General features: G+C 30.4%; 1 protein-coding gene across 1 annotated transcript in view; it reads left to right on the forward strand.

The window, feature by feature from the left end:
• The first annotated feature begins 806 nt into the window (after nt 1–806).
• LOC129972200 (thyrotropin-releasing hormone receptor-like) overlaps nt 807–22,895 on the forward strand; it is a 245,738-nt gene continuing 223,649 nt past the window's right edge. Inside the window, exon 1 of the mRNA XM_056086233.1 lies at nt 807–1,040. The gene's annotated coding sequence lies outside the window, so the exon portion shown is untranslated. The remainder of the gene's footprint in view (nt 1,041–22,895) is intronic.

Here is a 22,895-nt window from a genome sequence, read left to right on the forward strand (position 1 = left end):
AGTGGACAGAGGACATCGAGAGAAGGAAGAATATGCAAGTATTTTTTAAAATAGATTATTATTTTTCAAGTTATTATATATCAAGTTGACTGAGGGCCCTGGGGTGCAAGGCATATGTCCCGGTTAGGTGGTCAGCCTAACGCGGAAAACTCAGTGTTTAGTTCCTAAGCTTGCTTGGCCCTCAGTTTATCGACCCACTGAAATGAGGAAAGTCGACCTTGCCCAGCCCGAGGATCGAACCTCGGACCTGTGCGTTGGGAGTGCGACCACTATGTCACTGGGCTTCTTTCAAGTTATTAGGTTTTGAAAATCTTCCAACTGACCACATTGATTGTGGATCGGCCCCCAAGGTAGATAATTAATTTTTTTTTCGTCAGCTAGAATGTCTGTGCAAGTAATACAGCTATTTTTATTTCTTCGTTGTTTGATTGAATCTTCTTGCTAGCCTGATTAGTGGTTCGAATCCCCTTTAATATATGAATTAACTGTCTGGAATTGTTGTGCAACCGCATAAAAAATAAAGACCCAAGAACACTATACTTGTCTTTTTGTATGTAATAAGCTGGATTTTAATCTGTTTTTTGAAAGAGCTCGGAATATTTTTGGGCACTTTTGTGATTCTCTGTGAACTGTGCAATAATTATATCAGCTTTGAAGAGGATCCGGTTCAAATCAATATTTTGGTTTTGGACTTTTTAATTTTAGAGTTAGACGTTGGCAATGGTTCCCTATTTATAGTCTATTTCTGGTTGCAGACTATTTCTTTTCAATCAGTACTATTTAATTGAATTATGATATCTCCAGCATCGAAATATTTTTTTTATTCAAGAAAAACTTTTATTTTTGTATTTAAACACTGGAAATCTGGAATTAAGTGATATTATGTGTAAATCAACTTCAAGTCCAGGATTTAGAGTACCGCTAGTAAATTAAATTACCCAAGAGGGTTCAAGGCTGGGAAGACATCGCCATTTTCGCAGCAACCATATCGACGATTAAAAATGGATAAGTTTTGTGTGATTTTTTTGAAAGTTAATGAGGTAAGTTTTGATTTAATAATAACTGTGAAAGTTATCTCTAATACTTTGCAAATCAATATAATTGTATTGAACGAATATTGACGAATGCGGAAATAAATGCTTTATACAACAATTTCATCGAGTTTTTGTTTCAAATCAAGGGCGAGTTTCTGACTAGAATAGGCAGCTGCCTATGGCCATTGAATTAAGAGGAAGCGAAGACGGACGAATTAAAAATTTTCTTAGGCTGATAATAATAAACAAATTTATCATTATTAGACTAAGATTAATAAAATTAATTAAAAAAATACAAATTATGAAATGTTAAGGGGACTATGACTCTACCGGATACTTTTGGAAATTATTCAGTCAGTATTATGAAATATTTTATAAATATGTATTAAAACATAAATACGTCAAATTTCTTAAAAATACATTCTAAAACAAAATATATTTTTAAAAATTTAAAAAGATATAATTTTTAAAAATTTTAAAATATTCCAGGTGTCTTAATTTTTAATTTTTTTTAGTATTTTTTTTTTCTTATTACCTAAAGTAAATTTATTTGGAACAAAACTAAGAATGATTTTGTAATTCCAATTAGATACTAATTTTTTAGAAGTGTTTTTATGCACTCTTCTGGAATTTTCATAGGATTTTTTTTTCTGAATTCAAATTGATTTTTAACTTGCTAAAAAACTCGAAAATAAAATGCCCACCTTTAATATGAAATATTTGTTATCAATTGAATTTTTAAAAATTAAGACATCTGGAACATTTCAAAGATATTTCAATCTAATTACTATATCATTTAGGGAAACGTCATTAAGATGTAGTTTCTTTTCTCTTAACCCTTGAAATATTTTTTTTCTATTGAACAATACATTTTATAACAGTATTTTAATTGAATAAAGAAATATATTTTGGTGATGAAACGATAAAAATAAAATTGCACGTTTTCGTCCATTTTTGCTTATTTCAAAATCCACTGTCCTCTTAAGACCGCAATGTTTACTTTCATCGTATTATTAAGATAGTTAAGTAGATTAAAATATAGTTATTTATTATATATTTTAAGTATAGATATAATGAATATTAACTAGTTCCTTCATATTGTTTGGTAATTATATTGGTATAGATACTGTAACACGTTCATTGTTGTATTATAGGATCTCATTTGATTGTGTCAGCTACCAAAGCCATAACGGCGAACTATAGACTGTCATCAAAAGTAGACTTAATTTCCCAATCGAAACGATTTAAAGGGGATACTAATGTAACATTATGAACACCAGAATTATTACTAATTGCTATGCAAGCATTTTCAGTAGATTTTATTAATAATGGCAAACACAATCGACAGAGAACATAATAAATAACAAAATTTAATGTTATGTGTTTAATAATAATTATTTCTTATAAAATTGAATAAAAAATAACTTGTGCGTATTAAAAATAATTAAAAATTTTCATTGAGTTACTGAAGTGAAAAAAAAAAAGATTAACATGTTGATGAAGTTGAATATTTGTTTGAAAACGAAATCGATCAGTTATTAACTTTTATTGCGAGTACTTTTAAAACCGGTATTTAGATGCAATGCCTGCAAATAAGTTCAAATATTTTTAAAACAAAGAGAACTGTTATTATATGCCACCCGTAGTAGTGCTATATCATTCAGATCTGCTAGTGAAAATTAAACAAATTAGCCCTTGAAAAGCGAAGAAAATGGCAGTAAATAGATTGATCTCCAAAAGATAATAAAGATTTTAGAGTATTAAGCTTTGCATTCGAGAGGTGACAAGTCACCATTTGATTTATTGCAAAAATGCGAATAAAAATTCCACGACAGCATGGGGTTAAAAGAAGGCTGCATTATGCGCATTTTATATGCAGCAAAATGCCCAAATTGATTGCTAGCTCGAATTTTAGTAAAATTGTAATGAAATACATATTTTTAAAACAGAAACATAGTGTTCATGAATGTAATAGAGGATTACAAGGGCAACAACAAATCGCGGATGAATAAGTATTAAAAATAGATATTGCTACAAATTTGTAATATTGCTTCCTTATATGGTCATTTTTGTGATGAGAAAGATAGATAATTTGCAGATAGTTCCGATAGATGCCGAATTTGTGATGAGCCGTCCATCCCTATGCATTAGTGACAAAGTGTAAGTTCCTGGAGCTGCTGGAATTTTGGCGATTTATCAATTAGGAGCGAATATACGATATCCATCTAGTGCATTCACAGAAACTCTTAGACGAGAGTCCATAATGAGTAACTGTGTTTGAGTTGAGCTCTAATGAGTAGTTGAGCGAAGTCTCCGTTTGGAGTTATTGCCCCCCTGGCAGCATTTTAGAGAACTCTTAGCATTTTTGCTTTTATGGCAGTAAATTACCAATTTGCTATCCAATTTTTATTCCCTCTTATTGGGATTTGCATCAAACACACACCATCGGAATTTTTGATTTGACGCAACAATATTGAAATCAAGATAGATTTTGACATTAAAAACTTTTAATGAGTTCTTAACAACATTAAGAAAGAAAAGAAGGTACCAGAAACAAATAGAAATTTTTAAAAAAATTTGAAATTTGCTTGGTTTTTTTTTCTTTATAGAAATATATAATGGAGCCAGAATCCCCTTAAAGAAACGTTTCGCAAGCGAGTAGGATGATCATTAGATCCATTGGGACCAACAGTCCCTACAGTTGGTGTGTTATAGAAGTTTGGAGAGAGAGTGTCAGCTAAGGTGTTGCTCTTGTTATTTAAATAAGGTTCAAAATTATGAGATCCACCCCGAAATAGCTCTACTATTGCTTTAAAGGAGACATTAATATAACTAAATTAAACTAAATGTTAAAATAGTGCTCTTATCGTCAAAAATTTCAAACAAAAGATTTTGAAATGAATCACGGCATTTTAGCCCCCCCCCCTACCTCAAGCTCGAGAAGCCCATTTTTAGAATAGAGTCAGTTCGTCTGGAAACACGATAACTGAGAAACGATCTGAATGAGATTACTGAAATTCGATGACATCTTTACATTAAATTTGTAAATTTCTATTGAATTTTGGATGAAATCCTATTTGAAGGTCCGGCTGGTTGAGAAGCGCTGACTGAATGGCTGATTAGCTGTCTAAATACATATAAATACGATAACTAAAAAAAAGCAAGGAGCTACCCTCATATTATATACATTTTTAATACTAAAATTATTTTAATTACACAGAAAATAGATTTAAAACCTTTAATGATATAAAAATTTTAGCTTGAATTTTAAATAAACGTTGCATATTTATTATAAGTTTCTAAAAACTCTTTTAGTTATAGCAATTACATTCCGTTCCATAGTAAACTAGTTAGATGTCCCTTTTACTCTCCCGTATACATCAAGAATATGTAGGTATTTTGTGTTTAGCTTCGCAGTTTTTTTCAGTCTTTTTATGTTTTTGTCTTTTTTATTATCTATTATATAACACTTTAATACTCAAGAATATTTTTCTGAAATTTCTCTTTTCACTCTCCCATATACATCAAGAATATATTTCGGAAAAGTGTCGTCTGATTAAATTAAGGATCCATAGAATATTGAGGCATTAGTAGATTAGGTGCAATTCTTGTTCCAAATTACAATATCATTTAATAATTTACTATCATTATACAGATTTATGAAGTAATAATTGATATGTACATGACGATTAAGGGGTTAAACCTACATCTTTGACTTCTCCTCCTTGATTTATTTGGGGGAAATTTTGATTACAGGTCTATAATTTCATTGTTTTGAAGAATTATATTTGAAGAATCATTTAATTAACTTGCTGCACTTATCAGTTCTCACATATAAGCAATCCCAGTTCTGAGGTATTTGATCCAAAATTTGATATTCCTACAGTTTTTACTAAAAAAATTACCCGCTATAATTTATCTATCTAGCTTTTTTTTTTTTTTTGAGATATTCCCATGTATACATCTACAATCTTCGTGTCCAGATCGCCTGCCAAATTTCATCTAACTAGCTTATTAATATCATTATTTTTATTTATCTTGCTTACGACAGCCAAACGTGCAATATTGTTGTTTTTGAAATCAGGGACGGCCAAAAAATTGATCATTGAAATATCATGGTAGATTTTGTGACGATTTTTGTAATTTTTTTCGAGCCATACTTTTCGAATTTTTGATGAATTTGGGTCGAATTGTGATGCATAAGAGCCCACTTTTTACACTTAATGGTTAAATTTGACTAAAATATTTCACAAATATAAATTTAAAAAAAATGGAAGTATATGTATTTTATAAAATTCCTTACTCTCAAGTAATTGTACTGATTGATTCATTGAGTTAATGAAGTATTCAATTCATTCACCCAATGTATTTTATAAAATTCATTGAAAACAAAATAGACGCATTCGAAGTTCCCTGAAAAATTTGAATGAACATTTCCCTGAATGCAACACTGCGTATATTTATTCGAAGAAAATCAATTACCTTTTTCCATGAATTGGAAAAAAAAAAAGTTATTTTTTCACAGGAAACTCGGATCACTGGAAACACTTTGATACATTTGAAGAGTTTCTCTGAATGGGGCCTGATAGAATTTCTAACCAAATCTCCAACTAAGAGATACGAGTCAATTTTCTTTCTATTCCTACTTTTTACGATTCATGTTTTTCTTCCATTATAGGAAGGGGGGAAAAAACCATTCTGAATCGAACCAATTAAATCTTTGGGAGACGGCATTTTCTTTCTCTCTGAAAAGGCATTAATGCATTTCTAAAAAAGAAAAAAAATATTTGTTGTAAACTTTCTAAAAAGTGTACACAACTGTTTTGGAAATGTAATTATTAAACTAGTAATTTCTATAATAAATAACTAAATGAAAATAAAAACTTCTCAGTCATTTCAAATACAAGACTTAAAAAGAATACAATATATATAAAAAAAACTGTAATAAATACAAAATGCATAGTAGAATGAATCTTAAGAAATAATATTTTATAAATAAGTAAATTAAAACCACAGTAAAACATAATTTTATATTCATTATACGTTATTTCATCACAGCCCCGAAACATTCATAAACATTGTAACAACAAAGTGAAGGGTGTCCTAAAATTAACGTAAAATTTGAATTTGCCCCCATTTATGCAGTAAAGTGTTGGCAACCCTATTAAAAAACCATTTGACATCTGATAGCTTAGAGTTAGAACAAATGGGGCGTTACACGATAGAACAACATGTTTTCTTTGTTGAAAAATATTGAAAATAATGGAGGTTTGGCGGCCACAGTTCAAAAATTTTAGAAATGGCCCCTTAGACCGCGTGATTTAACACCACTGGATTTCATTTTATGGGGTTCTTTGAAGTCAAAGGCCTCTATGCCAATAAGCCGACAAGCAAGAGGAAATTCAAAGTTTTGAAGGTAGGAATTCAAAGTTGCATCAACGAAATTCAGCCACATTTATGCAAAATGGGCATAGAAAAATTCGGCAAAAAAGTGCGTATGTGCCAGAAAAATCGTGGAGGCCATTTGCCTTATTTGTTATTCCCATACATAATCCTATCCTGTGTACTTTACAACTCAATAAAAATATAACAATTTAAAGAAAAACTGTTTTTTTTTTTATTAAATTCAAATCTTGCGTTAACACGTAGTCCTATCGTGTAATGCTCCATATTTACTAACCCTTAACTATTGTTAGTTTTGATTCCCTCCGGTGGAGAAAAGGGGAAATTCTGTTCCCCTATCCAGATGTATTCGAGACGCCGACGCGGCGACATGTACATACTCTCTCTCCCGTCCTTTGTGTTGTGATGTGTTTGTGTGGTAGCTTAGAAATGTCCGTGTCCATATATATGTGAAAATAAAACCTATGAAAGTTTCAACTCCTGCTTCTTCATTAATGGAATTGTCATGCACTGACTGAACATCGTGGTGTACCCTGGACGTGATACGTTGAAATTTGAAAATTGGAATTTTTTTAGAAAGCGCGACAATTTGGAAGAAGCACAGTGAGGAGCTGAAAACCGAGGTGGGCACATTTATTATTTGTTTTAAGCTTTTTTCGAATTATTTAGTTTAAAATGGATATTAATAGATTAAAGGAAAAAAGGAAAGGACTACGTAATATCTTCACGAAACATTTAACTAAAATAAAAAAATTCCTTAGGCAGAGAAATTTGTAATGAATATACGAAAGAAAGAAAAATTAATGAGCTTGTGAGTTTAAAAGCTCAGCTCACTGAAAAACTGAAGGATTTAATTAGCTTGGATGAGAGTATTATATTATAGATTTAAGCGATGGAAGGAGTTTGTGAGAAATCACGTCCGGGTCACCACGATGATCAGTCAGTGCATAACAATTCCATTCATGACGAAGCAAGAGTTGAAACTTTCAGAGGTTTTATTTTCACATATATATGGCCACAGACATTTCTAAGCCACAGCACAAACACAACACAAAGGACGGGAGAGAGAGTATGTACATGTCGCCGCGTCGGCGTCTCGAATACATCTGGATAGGGGAACAGAATTTCCCCTTTTCTCCACCGGAGGGAATCAAAACTCTAACAATCAGCTGTCAAATGATTTTTAATAGGGTTGTCAGCACTTTACTGTATAAATGGGGGCAAATTCAAATCTTCCGTTAATTTTGCGACACCCTTTATTTCATTTATATGTCACAATGCTTCGGTTATACGCGGTTTCTGGTGTTGAAAATAGGGGACATTTGAAAGCAGAAATCCCTTTCGAGGAGTATGTGAACCGTGATACCAACATTGTGACTTGGGAATTATTCGAAATTGATGAATTGATAGAGGAAGAATTCAAAAATGATGAAAGGCAATCGAAAGTTATATATAATTTGCCTTTAAAGTTAAGATAGAATATATTAAATAACTCCAAATTTATTTTATTTTTAAAAATACAAAAAAAAAAAAAAAAAAATCCTTCGATGAACTTAATTCTATTCACAATGCTGTATATAATATTAAACAAACATACGGAGCTTCAAATGATGGTTAAAATCTCTTTAATTAACATGTTAAGCCTCAATTTAGTCACCATAAACTGATGCCGAGTTTTCCCATCAGTCTATGACTGACAGCATACTTCAATTTCATTTCCCATCACTCACTGACGAGGGTGATTTTCGTTCAGGCTATATCAGTCACTGTTGACTGACAATATAATCATCGCTCAGGTTGCTTTGACTGATGATAAAATATTACATTCGCATAATGAATTTTAATCTGGCGATCACAAAGTAATGCGCTTAAATGCATGCAGCCTTATTGATATAGACCTGTGGCTGGCAGCATATCAAAGAAATTGGAAATAGCGGGATAGACAGAAAGGATGTGAAATTAGGCTTGGCTCTTATCGTGTTCATCAACTCTTATCTATATATTATGGAGAAAAGTGTAATTGGTAAAGATGGGAAATATAGGAATCATTTTTTCTAATTTTTATAAAAAAAAACATTTAAAATTATTATTAACTTTAAAAGAATTTTTATCATTAAGTTTGTAATAAACAAAGTTGTTTATTAGAATTTCGATTACTGTTCGTTTCAATATTCTAAGACGACCACATTTCGACGATTTTATCTCACGAAGGGGTGAGACGCGGAAGGATGAGCGCATTTCCAGAATTCTTCGTCATTCTTTGACCTTGATTTTCTCTTTAGTAGATACTTTTTTTGTTCAATTTGTTTTCACGAGTATGCAAGTATCGCGTCGTTTCTCATCGTATTATTTTAATTCAGTCCGCGAGTAGTTCGAGTTTATTTTATTGTTAAATGTAAATATCTCTTCGTCTTTCCTCTCGCCCCTATTTTGACGAATTAGGGGTGAGAGGAAAGATGAAAGGAGTACTTTTGCACATGCGTTAGGTAACATCCTAACGCATGTGCAAAAGTGCGGAGGGTTTTAGAATCCGTTGTCAAACAATATACATCTTTTCATTTCTTCGCCGACGCTTGAAAAATATACAAACGGTGCTTTATTTTATTTACATTCAATTTTTTTGGAAGAAAAAATTGCGCTTAAATGTTAAAGCTCATATTTGTTAGAGAATCGCTATGGTTGAAACACGGATATTTAAGGTGTACACACTTGAAACTTCGAAAATCGCTCAAAATATCGAATTTTTTTTTATTGCTTAATAATGTTCTCTGATTCTTTAGCTTTCAAACGATACCAAGATGTTGCCAATATTACAAATATTTCTCGAGTTATAATTATTTTTCTTGAGGTGCTTTCATTGAAAACTCTAGTTACAGTGTTTTTAAAATTCATTTTATGAAGAATGATATTTTCCCACTTTGTTGCTTCATTCAAACAATCATAACTCAACAAGAAATGAACCAAATACAGTTATTTATATATCAAAATAATCTGCATGAAATAGCGGATGTTTTGTACCTCAATCAAAGTTATATTGATAGAAATAAATTTTTAATAGCTGTTTAAATGTTAAAATGACAGAAAAAATCTCGCTTTTTCTATTCATCGTTGATGAAAAAATTGTAAAAAAAAACCTATGAATTTTTATAACTTGATTGAGGCAGACAGCATGAAGACTAATATTAGGCATCATTTCCAACTAGTCTGTGTTGTTTGTCTGTACAAATTAGAATTTAAGTTATCATGTTTCAAAAAATAGGCTAATTAGCTCATTAAATATTATTTAATTAATTAATAATGAGTGTAATATGTTTTTTCTCACTGAAATGAGTTTAAACATATATTAATAACTTACTGTGAAAAAACTGGATTTTTAACGTTAAAATTTTAAAAAAATCTTCAAGTGTGTACGTACACCTTAATGTAAATATATTTTTTAGATGTTTTCTTTTCACTTTTTAAAGTCATGAATATCTCTAACTTTTAAGATTTTTTTAAAACACTTCTGTATGTTTTTTTAATTTTATTTTCTGAATCTTGAAATATTGAAAATCTCATGTCAAACTTTTTATATTTCTCTATGGATTTATTTAGTAATATTTTTTTTAAATGGAATAAATCGATAGATCGGAAAGTGTAAAATACATTTAATATGGATTTTTAAAAATATTTTTGCGCATCATCGATTTCCTCTCACAAAAATCTTTATAAACGAGTACTCTAAACCTTGCAGAGAGCATGATATATAAGTTATATCCTTATATAACGGAAATTGATAAAAGAAAGTTGAAGTATGAAAGCAGTAATGCATTATCGTCTGAGTCTGTTCACACTGCACGTGACGATAATACCGGAAGTTAATAATTTTTCTGAAAATTGGTGACAAGAAGTTAAAGAAAAATACAAAGCAATAAAGTTATAACCATTTGTTAAAAATTTTTATTTTATGCTCCTATATATTAATATGTACAATTTTTTATAAAAAATCTCACACCTTCATAATGTAAAGTTATACAATATTAACAGATTACATTATGATGAATGTTTTGAAATGGATCTGAAATTTCTGAGTTGTAAAGATGAACCAGCTATGCATGATGGCGGATTTATGACTAAAGAAATTAGGCAGCTATGTAGGACAGGTTAATGGGTTAAAGGACGTGAACATGTTGATTACAAAAATGTTATTAAATATAAATTTGTAAAAAATATAAATTCTATAAATTATAAAATATTAGAAATATGTCAAGACGTTGTCTTATATAATTGGTTAGATTCTTATTTGTTTATTATTTATTTCAATTACTGCACTATTTATATAGTGTGCTTAAATAAAATTATTGCATACTGTTACGAAATTTCCGGGGTTCTTTTGGATAGTGGAAGTTATATGGTGTGAAGAACGCTCAATCACCAGGCGGCAATAGAAAATAAAACAATGACGTTTATTTGCACGAAGATACACAGGACAGCACAAAGACGACAACTATATACAGCTCAGAAGACGATTATCTTCAGCCGAGACGTGCAGCATACAACAGCATACACAGCGGCATACAAAACAGCATAGACAGCAGCATACAACAGATTCTACTGCAGACAGTAGCACACAGCTTAGTTCAGCACTAGCTTCACCCCGTCGCTGCTCCGCTTATCTCTGGAAGGCCAGTTCTTTACCGTCGGTTCCGACTACGACCACCCTGGCAGCCGCGGCCGCCTCCTTTTATAGGTCTCAGGGAGCGGGGCTAGAAGCCTCTCAACCAATCAGGGACGTTCGAGGCATATCTCGGTTCCTACTGGACGGATCAGGAAAATTATCGATGTTTCGTGTATAATCTATTTTGGCGCCAAAGTCGCCAAATGGTCGCCAAGCTAAGTGCCATAAGAAACAACATTTATTTAGATTGTCCTGTTTTTGATGTATTATAGTTACATGAATGTGAAAACACAGATCAATAGATGGTTAATCCTCAAACCAATCTAGTTTACAATTTTATATCGATTTATACTTCAAGCGCTAAATTTGATTTGATTGATATGATAATTCATCTAACTCTTATGATAACCATAAATTACAACTCCATTAGGGATAAATATGATTGATCGAACTGCCGCAACAGCAACACTAGCGAGAACTATGAGTCCTAAGAGTCATTACCGGTCATGGCACAACCCTCCCCGTGATAAGCACGTCCTTTCGTCGGTAGAAGGTAGCCGACTCCCCCCCCCCTTCTATACCCGGCCAGGTGGCGAGAACCAACCACCATACCGGAAGATTCTATTTTCATTTCAAAGGTGCTCCGATAAGAGCAAGTTTAGAGCTAAATAGAAAAAAATAACATATTATTTAAGATTGTGGAAAGTTTGAGGAGCGGGGGGATACTCAGACTTTCGGACGGTGGCTATAAAATGCGCACAAAAACATTTGATATTATACATCATAATATTCTTAAACGTACTATGCGCATCTTTTTATTTCGTTTTATTCTCACCTATATTTAGGGGTTGTTAAATTGTTTAAAGCAAAATAAATTCGGTTAAATATTTTTTTCCTACCTTTAGATCGAAGCAAGTCTTTTTTCCCCCCAAAATTGTTTAGGGGTTATATAAAATTCGAAACCAAACGATATTTTTTGCAGACAATTCGTTTTTATCACCTAAATAGAATCTTTCCTCTTCCTTTCAGCTCTATATTTATCAAAAACGAAATCTTTTATAAAAAAGTTTTAAATCATGGTTAAACTCGAGCTTAGAAGAATTTCCAAATCACTTAGTTGCATTCGGATTTGGACGCAAAATAAAATTCAATAAAAGATGGAATTTTGATGCTGCAAGGTTTCATCGTATTTCATTGTTGCCGTATTTGTATGCGAAAGCAATACCTATTTGAGATGTAATATTTGAATAAAGGAGAAATATTTTACAAAACGTAATACGAAGTTAAATAATCCGAAATGCTTTATTGTAATAAATGCTTAGTTTCAAAACGTTTCAAACAATTGTCTTCGCCTGGAATTAAAGTTTCAATTTTTTCTTTTAAAACGGGGGGTGGGGGTTAAACATTATAGATTAATATCCCGAATTTCTTTGAAAAATCTATGAAGTGTAACTTCGTTCGATGTGTAATTCATTCGCGATTACTATTTAAAATTATGTTGGTAGAAAAGTATTGCTTATATATGCAGGGTGGTTTTTCTATTCCTATTTCTATGTAATATCAGCTATTAATAAAACCAAATATATTCCAAAACCCTCCGCGCTTTTGCGCCTGCGTTAGGATGGGTTTAATTCATCAAAATAGAGAAGTGGAAAGCTGAAAGGAGGAGATGTTTACATTTAACAATAAACTCGGATTACTCGCGGACTGAATTAAAATAAAATAACATGGTTGGAAACGAAAACAATAGTCGCAAATACATGAAAAAAAAAATGAACGAAAAAAATATCTAATAGGGCGGAAATCAAGGTCAAAGAATGACGAATTACGGAAACGCGCTCATCCTACCGCGTCTCACCCCTTAGGGAAATAGAATTGTCGAAAAGTAGTCGTTTCAAGATACTGGAACGAACAGTGTTTCCTGATGCCACATGCGCCATCTAGGGAGCAACTGAGTAACCACTGCTCAAGTTCAGTTAAAGGAGGATTTTCTGAGACGCTGCTCCGACATAAATATTCTTTAGAAAAAGAAAATGATCACCTCGGAATTTTTTTCAAATTTGTTTTAATTAAATAAAAGTGAAGTTCTCTTTTGGTGATTTATCCTGATGATTTCTAAAATTGTATATTTATTTTATATTAAGATCAAGAAAGTTTTCGGTAATATCAATTTAGTTGTTTAATATCTACTTTTCCAATTTCGTCAATTTTTCGAAATGATTCTTTAACAATAAATTTCATTGTGGTGTTTCGGTCTTACTCCAGAATTTTACATTTTTTTTTCACCATTGAGAATAATGTTAGAATTATTTTCTGATTTTGCATACTGGATTAAATGTAGTTAATCTTTTAGTGAAAATAATTTTGATACATTCGTTATTTGTTCTTAATTAAAAAAAAAATTCTCATTCGTGAGCTGAGTTTGACTTTTATCTACATACTTTGGGGCAAATACTATAATTTTTTTAAATATTAACACTGCTATAATTTTTTTTAAATATTTTGATGCTTAAAACTAGTTTTTCTGAAAGAATCATGAACTTCAAGCAAAAAACAAGAGGTTTAATTTAAACTCTATTTGCATTCCTGGCAAACCAGCTGATTTCCGAAATCGGCTGCATTAATAAATAAATAAATAAATAATAATAATTGGAATATTACTTTTTTTTAAAGTTATAATTAGTTTCGATTTTTTAGTTTAATATTTTGTTTTTGTCGTTCAAAATTAAAATGCTAAAATTGTGCCTGGCATTATTTTTAGTGACAGCTAATGACATTAGAATGATGGAATAAATTTAATCAAGTTAATTCACTTAATTCCTGCAAATAACATAGAAGATTTGGCTGATTACTCGAAATGATTTGAATGAAGAAGTCAATTATGATTGAAATTGGGTATTTTTTGTTTATATTTTTTTTTTGACGTTAGCGATTCGAAGCTTCATGTGAAATTTTCTTTTGTTTAATTTTTTAAAACAGTCTCCTTCAAAATGTAGCAATAAAGTGACACTGAATTTTCTGAACAAACTACGCTGCTTTCATTTTTAAATAATTGACATCTTTTCACCTTATGACTACCTGGTCTTAAAAATGTTGAGAATAAATTTGCAATATAGAAATATAGCATAATAAAGGGATATGATTTTTTTTTATAGTACGTATAATAAACGTATCATATATTTTACACATTATTTTTAATAATTATATGTATGTTGTTATTGGCGATAGCGCGGACCCAACTCATAACGTTTGGGTTCGTAACCGAGTAACAAGACCACAAACAAAAGTAATTACTCATTTACCGTAACTGTTTTCTGGCTTATAAAGCGTCACCACATGTATATCTTTACATATAATACGCTAATGTTCGTGGCTCAGAAATCCGTCATTTCTTATCGTCTAATGGCAACAGTCAGATGTAAACAAATTATCTTATAGAAGTTTCAACTTAATTAATTCAAGTTTTCCTTTCTTGTATAGGAAATGTAGAGAAAATATTGAAACCATCAAGAAATTCGAATTCGAAATTTTTATGAATCATCTCGTTTTAAATTTCTCCGAGTTCGAAAACCACATTTTTTTGAAAATATCTGTCTATGACAGAGATAATTCAAAAACGCTTTGAACCAGGTGGCTGAAATTTGGTATATGGCTTTCACACGAAATTTGCAAATTTTCTTTCAAATTTTGAGTAAAATAAGGGTAGGACCGGAGTTTAACCCTCTGCTTGGCGCAATTTTCAAAAATCGCCAACTCGCCAACAACAGTCATGCGCAGTGTTTTGCGAAATGTTCAAAAGCGAGGGAGCAGATGTGGAATTAAAGCGCATAATAAAGGCAAAAGATAATAGATTTGTCAGTCTGGAGGTTGCCAACTTTGGCGCGTTATCGCAACTTGGCGAAGAAGGGGGTTACACTCCGGCTCACCCAAAATAAGTACAGAGGAATTCCTCCTACTCGAATAAAAGCTAATTCAATAACCGCAAAACGAAAGGAGCTGGATATATAAAATTCAGTAGACAGATGTAACATCTATAGAGTAGATACCTATCAGAGTTTGAGGCAAATCCAACAAAGGATTGACCGTCTGTCGGTCTGTACTTTCAGAAACATGTAAATGCGGTAAGAACTTAAATATATCAAATTTGATACGAGATTTTGTGACATAAGTGGAGTTTTGTGCCAAATTATGGTTTCGATGGGTTAAGAAAAACGTCTCCAAACACAAACTCTATTTTAAATACTTTTAATCCACACGGGTATTAATCGCCAAAAATAACGACAGATTCAGTAAAGATGGTATATTCACGCCAAAGGCTAATATTTCGTAACTGTTGTACGCCAGTGCCATGCAAAGCGTTTATTGGGATAGCATCTTCATTAGAAAGGATGCGAGAAAGTTTTAGGGAGACCCCTACCATTTGGAATTCATCGCTTCGCTTAGTTAATTAATGGGGCTGCAAAATATCGTTACAAATGTTCAGTAAAAGAACTTTTATATTAAAATCGGTGAAAGTACTACTCAATCAAAGGGAAGAAATCCAAATGGTATAGTGCCAAATAGAAAATTTAACTGAACCCGAAATAATGCTTAAGCGTCGCCAGACAAATAATCATGATACCCGTTATTTTACTCATTGCGGAAAGTTATTTACTGAAATAACTAAAGATTTTATAGAATAACTGATCGTGATTTATCAGTAATTTCATGAAATAACTAAGAATTTTATAAAATTACTGAATTATACATTTTAATGGTAACATATACTTATTTTATTAAGAATTAAAAAATTCAGGAGCAGTTTCTTGCCAAGATCGTCAATATTATGCCAATTGTCCAAATGCTCGCCAAAAGCCCACTATATACTAAAATACCAAATGCGTTTAATATATGTAATTTTCGCATTTGTTATGTACAATTTTTATAACCCGTTTAAATGAAATAATATTGAAATTTTAATGTGTATTAAAATTTGTTATTGGTAACGGAAATTCACCCTAAATCGATGAAAACCCGCATTTTAAATATTTCTCAACTGAATGAAAATATTACTCAGAAGTGTTACACAATGAAGCTTGTTGCCATGGCAACGGATTTCAAACGGATTAGTCAAAATGGCTGCAGTGACAAAATTAAACTGAATGTAGCTAAGCAATCGACTAGGATTTTATGAATCTCGAGCTCTTCATTGGAAAAGCCTTTACTTTTGTAAATATATATCATCTGCTGTTCAAATTCAAAGAAATACAGTCCATTCTACATTGAGCTAATAAATAAGCTGCTTGAAGAATTTTGATTTAAGTAAAATTCCTGCCTTTTCAATAGATTAATAATTTTTATGTCTGATCCTTTCTTATTAATAATTCTAAATTCTTAGCATTTAGATATATTGATTTATTGGCTGAGATTTATCATTTTATTCACTCTCTCGCCTCATATTTTCCGTATATAGAGTCTCTCGTGTCTCTCTGTCAGTATAGTATAGTATCTTTTTCTATTTCATTATTTCGTCTTATTCAGTCAGGTACTTTGATTTCTTGGATAATTATAAAAAAATATTACTCTTGGGGCCATGTAAGGCATTCTCTGGTAAGACAAGTTTATTAATTTTTGGAGGTGACCTTTCCCACCGGTTTAAAAAAACACAAAACAGATTTCTATTTATAAGACATAAATTTGTAACTAGAAAAAATTTGTATTATCATAAGATTAAGACTGAACAAATAATCACCGAAAAAAACCATTTAAACCAAGCGATTATTTACATATTTCATTGGAAATGAAAGATTATGAAAACATCCATTAATGCAATAAATCATTTTGAAATATATAGTAAATGGATTTTTCCTGGAAAGCCTTGCGAAAAACAACTATTTATCAAAATATGTTTTTGAAAATTGGTTCTTTACTGCATAACAGCACTTAATTAAAATGTTTATTATTTTCTGGAAACCCTTTGGACTTGTTGCGTGGGTGTATCAGTTATTTTTCGAAAAATGCCTGTAAATCATCTGGCGCAAACAAACAACTGATAAAATCTTTATATTATTTAAACTCTTTTATTAAGACCTTTATAAAAGAATCTTTTACTTGTTATGCTTGTCGTTTTGGAACCCCTTTTGAGATAAAATTCGTGTAATTCTCCTATGGTTTATTTTTATTACTCTAATTTTTTTGTTGTTTTTAAAATCATCTGAGTATTTAGTATAAAGTATTTAGATAAACTGTAATCGCTTTAGAAGTTCATCTACAGAATTTCGGTGAACTTTCGCATTTTAGACAACAATGTAAAACAGAAAGAAAGAATCTGGAATTATATTTACCATTGAAAATAATAACGTAAATAAAAGGAAGAAAACGAGCTCGACTGTTGAAATTGGGTGTATGATCTTAAAATTAAAATTGTAGATTCTTATCACATTCTGGAAGAAATCGGACTACTACTATTAGAAAGTCTATCTCATTGTGGAAAAAATATTATTCAAATTTTCGAGAAACTATATGTAGGAAATTCGGCATACGGTTTAATTAAGAGAAATGCAGTTATGTATCAAGTTTTTGACTTGTGAGTTTCGCTGGCTGAATGGGTTAATTTCCGTATATAATTATCACACAAAACTTTATATCTGCTTATAATTTTCTACTAAATCATCGAAAGGTAGACTTTCTGTTGGTCCACTTTGTTTATGCCAACACGGTTTCTCGAAAATTCAAGAATCTAGGGAAACGAAAGTTAATATGTGATCCTGGCACAATAGTTGTATATTTGTATTTAATTTTTGAATTCTGCTGTTTAACTTGTTGAAATGTAAAATGCAAACTCATCTATCTTAATAGTATGTAGTTAAGTAAAAAAAAAAAAAAAAAGAATTAACGGGTAAATATGCAAAAAAAAAAAAAAAAAAAAAAAAAAATCAAATGTTTTTTTCTAATTATAATTGTGTTGGTTAAATTACTGCGGGAACATTGATAACGGACTAACAAATTATAAACGTATTTTCCAAAGAGTCTTCAGATATGTATTGCTAATAATGATAGGACCATAATTCTTAAATTTTTATGACCTTGGCCAAGTAGTCATCAAGGTCGGAAGCCATAAGCTTAGAGTCAAATAATAATTTTTGTATATATCTTTTTCTTACTATGAGACTAATACTGCAGGATAACGTATAACAGATATTAATCTTGATCCCTTTTATTATTTTTGACCCCCCCCCTCTCGAAAGTTATCAGATAGTAATTCTGTTACTACCTAGTAATTTCGAGACTTACTAACTAGTACTACTAACTTAACCAACTAGTAGTAAGCATTTTTTGTAGTTATCATCAAATATATTAAAAGTCAAATATATTGTAGTTATCATCAAATATATATAGTCTTTAAAAATTTGTTTAGATATTTGGATGTTTCAAGAGAAAAAAATATTGACGGATTTCAACAATTCAAGCATGACAGTAACTTGAGTAGAACAGATAGTTAAAGAAGTAAGGTAAAATACTAAACCCATATTATATACGCTTTTATTTATTTTAACTTCCTTTATGTTTATAAAATGACGGATTTTCGACCAGACAGTTTAGGCAGTTTAATTTCAGAATAAATAAAATTGTAAAATATGCAAATACTATTGTTTATAGAATTTGGGGATGAGATGAACACTTCGTGAAATATAATTGTTGAGAGTGAAATAATTCTATCACAAAATTAATTTAATTAAATTATTTCATTTATGAATACCGAAATCTGCTTAAATAAAGTTGTGCGCAAGCCTGGTGTTCGGTAAATATCATAATCTAAATCTGTTAACATTTAGCAGACGATTCCTTTTCAGACATTTTATAACTGCTACTATTTTTATTTAAAATATTATTAAAAAGTAAAAGCAAACGATTTTTTTCTTTCATAAACATATTTTATTAATATTTATTTTTTTTGTATAATAGTTGATGATCAATTGTAAACCTTTCGGAATCTGGCAATGTTTGTAATATATGCTGTTAAGTTGAAAGAATAAACAAGCCAATGGAATTCTAAAAGGCTTGGAATATTATTTTAATTTTTAAGAATTTAAGATGCTCTGCAAGCTATAGTTTGAAGCTTAGGAAAACGGGTAGTTTTCTATAAAGCATGAAAAACGTGGTTATGGGTCGTAATACATATATTAATAAAAGCATATATTCTTGCAAGATTGTTAAAATAAAAATAGGCTTACATTAAAACATCAATATGTTTGTTAAACTTAAAATGTGAAAATAAATTGGCCAGTATATTTAAAGCTTTATAACATACACTACCTAAGGCTACAATTTTTTAAAAATCCCAACAGATTTTTAAAAAATTGTTTGTAGAGATTGGATTAATCGTGATAAATGTTCTCTCATTTGGAAGTGTACTAATTTTAATAATGTACTAATTTGTACTCTTTGTACATATGTGTTTTCTGGATGATGAAACATAATGTAATATTTTTAGTATTTAATTATTAGTTTATTGATTATTAAAAGGGATAAACAGAGTTCAAAGGATATTTTCGTTTAATAAAAATGGTGAGAATATTAAAAATCAAACCTAGTAGGCATTAAAAATTGAAGGATTTTCTTTTAAATTCAGGGGAAAAAAATGATTTCCTTCAAAATAAATACTAGTATGGAGTTTGGGCAATTAGTTGACGACTAAATTTCCAGAACCATTAAAAAAAATGGTGGTGGGGGGGAGCCTTTCCGAAAATTTAATTTGAATGCAATCTTTTTGAATTGTTATTCATGAGGCAAGATCCAATGCTAATAAACTTGAGATAATTATCTACTGAACTATTCTCCTTAAAAATATTTGCAACATGAGGTTTTTGTCTTGTACCAACATGTTTTGGATATGTGAAAATGTTTAGAAAGCTATATGAACAATAAATAATGTCCTTTTTAATCTAGGAATACATCGAAATATCTATTAAATAGGTACAATGGTTTAGGAATAGAAACTTATATTTTTATGTGATTTAATTAGGCAGTTAATTTACGCTAATAATGCACGTGAATGAAAATTCAAACATAGTCTTACCCGTTTACAAACTTCATAGGAAGATCATAACCAAAATTCATTTTGACCTATTCTGATTCAAAAATTATTCCAGATGATTTCAGCTTTTATTTCATTACTTTTTAATTTTTAAAAAAGTCTTAAGGTATTTTAAAGTGATTAAAACCTGTATTTTTTTCAATATCTACTTTCGTTCAAAGATTTCATTTCCTAATGCTCAGGTCCATATAATATATATGCCTGTTTGGCTGATATTTGCTAAACCTCTTGGCGGGATTGTTTGCAATTTGGATTAAGCCAAATTCCAACTGACTGGCTGCCATGAAGTCCTGACTGTCTTTAAATCAGGATTGATGGGACAACGCACGTGGATTCTCCGGATTGCCATACAAGTCTCCGTTTACCTTAAATGGTACAGTAAATTCATGTCTCTATCTCAGCAATTTCCAAACTGTGGGTCACGAATTGCATATTAGAGAGCCCCTGAAAGGCCTTTTTGTGATTGTTTTAGGTGCTGCTTTTCAAAAAGCAAAGTATAACCTTTTGAAGAAGAAAATATTAGTATCATGAATATTAGTACTACCTTAGTGGAATAATCATGTGACCAGATTCTAAAACACTTTCTGGAGCTGCATCATTTGTGCCATTCTAAATGAAAGTTTGACTGTAGTGTCCAGCAATTACTAAACGTGCTTTGATCCATTTGATGTAGTTGCTGATAATTTAAATGAGTAAATGTGCTTTTAAAACATGTTTAAACGTGCTGTAGGAACAAAATGAATGCAGAAAATGACATATTAAACTAGAAAAACTAAACAAAAATAAAAATTTAATTCGAAGTATTAACTTTCTACTGAGGGGCAAATATCAAAGACTCCATTGAGTTTTTATATTTTCAAACTATTCTATTTAATTCTAATATCTATTCTGCTTTATTTTATTCTATTCTATTCTATTCCATTCCATTCCATTCAATTCTGTATATCTATTCTGTTCTATTTTCTTCTATTTTATTCCATTCAATTCTATATTTCTATTCTGTTCTATTTTATTCTATTCTATTTTATTCTGTTCTATTTTATTCCATTCAATTCTATATTTCTATTCTTTTCATTCTATATTTCTATTCTTTTCATTCTATATTTCTATTCTTTTCATTCTATATTTCTATTCTTTTCATTCTATATTTCTATTCTATTCAATTTTATTCTGTTTTATTCTATGTCTATTCTGTTTTATTCTATATATCTATTCTGTTTCATTTCATTCAATTCTATATATCTTCTGTTTTATTTCATTCAATTCTATATATCTTCTGTTGTTTTATTCAATTCTATATATCTTCTGTTGTTTTATTCAATTATATATATCTTCTGTTGTTTTATTCAATTCTATATATCTTCTGTTGTTTTATTCAATTCTATATATCTTCTGTTGTTTTATTCAATTCTATATATCTTCTGTTGTTTCATTCAATTCTATATATCTATCTACCTATTTGTATGTATGTGTATGAGTGTACATTTTTTACTTGCATATTTAATGAAATTCAAAATATTTTTTTACTTAATTAGGGCTTTGTACAACCAACAAGGTATGGAACAACTGGGCTAGAATAATTTTTTATTTTTATTTAACTGACATTTTGAATGTCTCCTTGTAATAACTTGCCTATTTATAAACAAATTAGATTTTTTTGTATTTTACAGAAAGAAATTCTACCTCTTTAAGGATCTATTTTTGCATAAAGAAGATCTAAATATTTATTTTTTTGTAACAAATGCAGTTTTAATGCATTAGTCATATTGCGTTAATTAATGCATACATATAAAGACATGCATACATGCATACATATAAAGAATACATGAGCAATTTTGAAATCGTTTTTAGAGCTTGGAAAATTATTATTTTTTTTCTATAAACAAACTTCGCACCGTAATTTTAAAGATCAAAAATATTTAATTCAATTGTTTCGGAAATGGAATGTTAAGGATTGTGACTACTAAAATGACGGCCAACCAAAAAAAAAAAAAAAAAATGACGCATATGCAGGTTTGATGTATGTTAAATCCGTTGTGGTAACTAGAGAATCCACATCATGATAAGGAAGTTTAGAAAGCATAGTTTAATTCATATGACCACTGTTCAAAGCACTTAATTACCCCCATACAGTTGTACTTTTGGAGTATGACATCAAGATGAACTTTTCTAGACTCAAAAAATAGTTTTTTCACCATAGTTAGGAACTGGAATACCACACAGACATTTTTCGTGTCACCGGAAAGACGCACATAGAACATTTACGGAAACTTGAATAACTGCAGTTTCACGAGTAGATTTGATTATCAAAATAAATTAATTACATTGCTCACAGATATACTTTGTTTTTATATCATTCAATATATTGAAATCTGCTATAGCAAATTTCCTGTTATCATGTGAGAACATTATTATTTTTTAAGTCATTGTTCTTTTAATTTAAGTCATTAGCCTGTTTACACCAATTTGAAACAATCACGTGACTTATATCACGCATATTTAGAAAATCGATATTTAGATTAGTCGATATTTAGAAAACGATGGTTTTTTTTCATCAAATCGTTCAAGCTCCTTTTTTTGCCAGTTAGAAAAATTATAAAAATTATATATAATATAAATTTCCGATATCCAACCTCGCTGTTTCGCGTTCATTCCCAGTTTCTTCTCTGTGCTTCTTTGGATGATAATTTCTTACAGCCCTGCCCTTTATTGTCCGGACGATATT

This window comes from Argiope bruennichi, chromosome 6 (genome assembly GCF_947563725.1).
Source record: "Argiope bruennichi chromosome 6, qqArgBrue1.1, whole genome shotgun sequence".
In the NCBI taxonomy this organism is placed as follows: domain Eukaryota; kingdom Metazoa; phylum Arthropoda; class Arachnida; order Araneae; family Araneidae; genus Argiope; species Argiope bruennichi.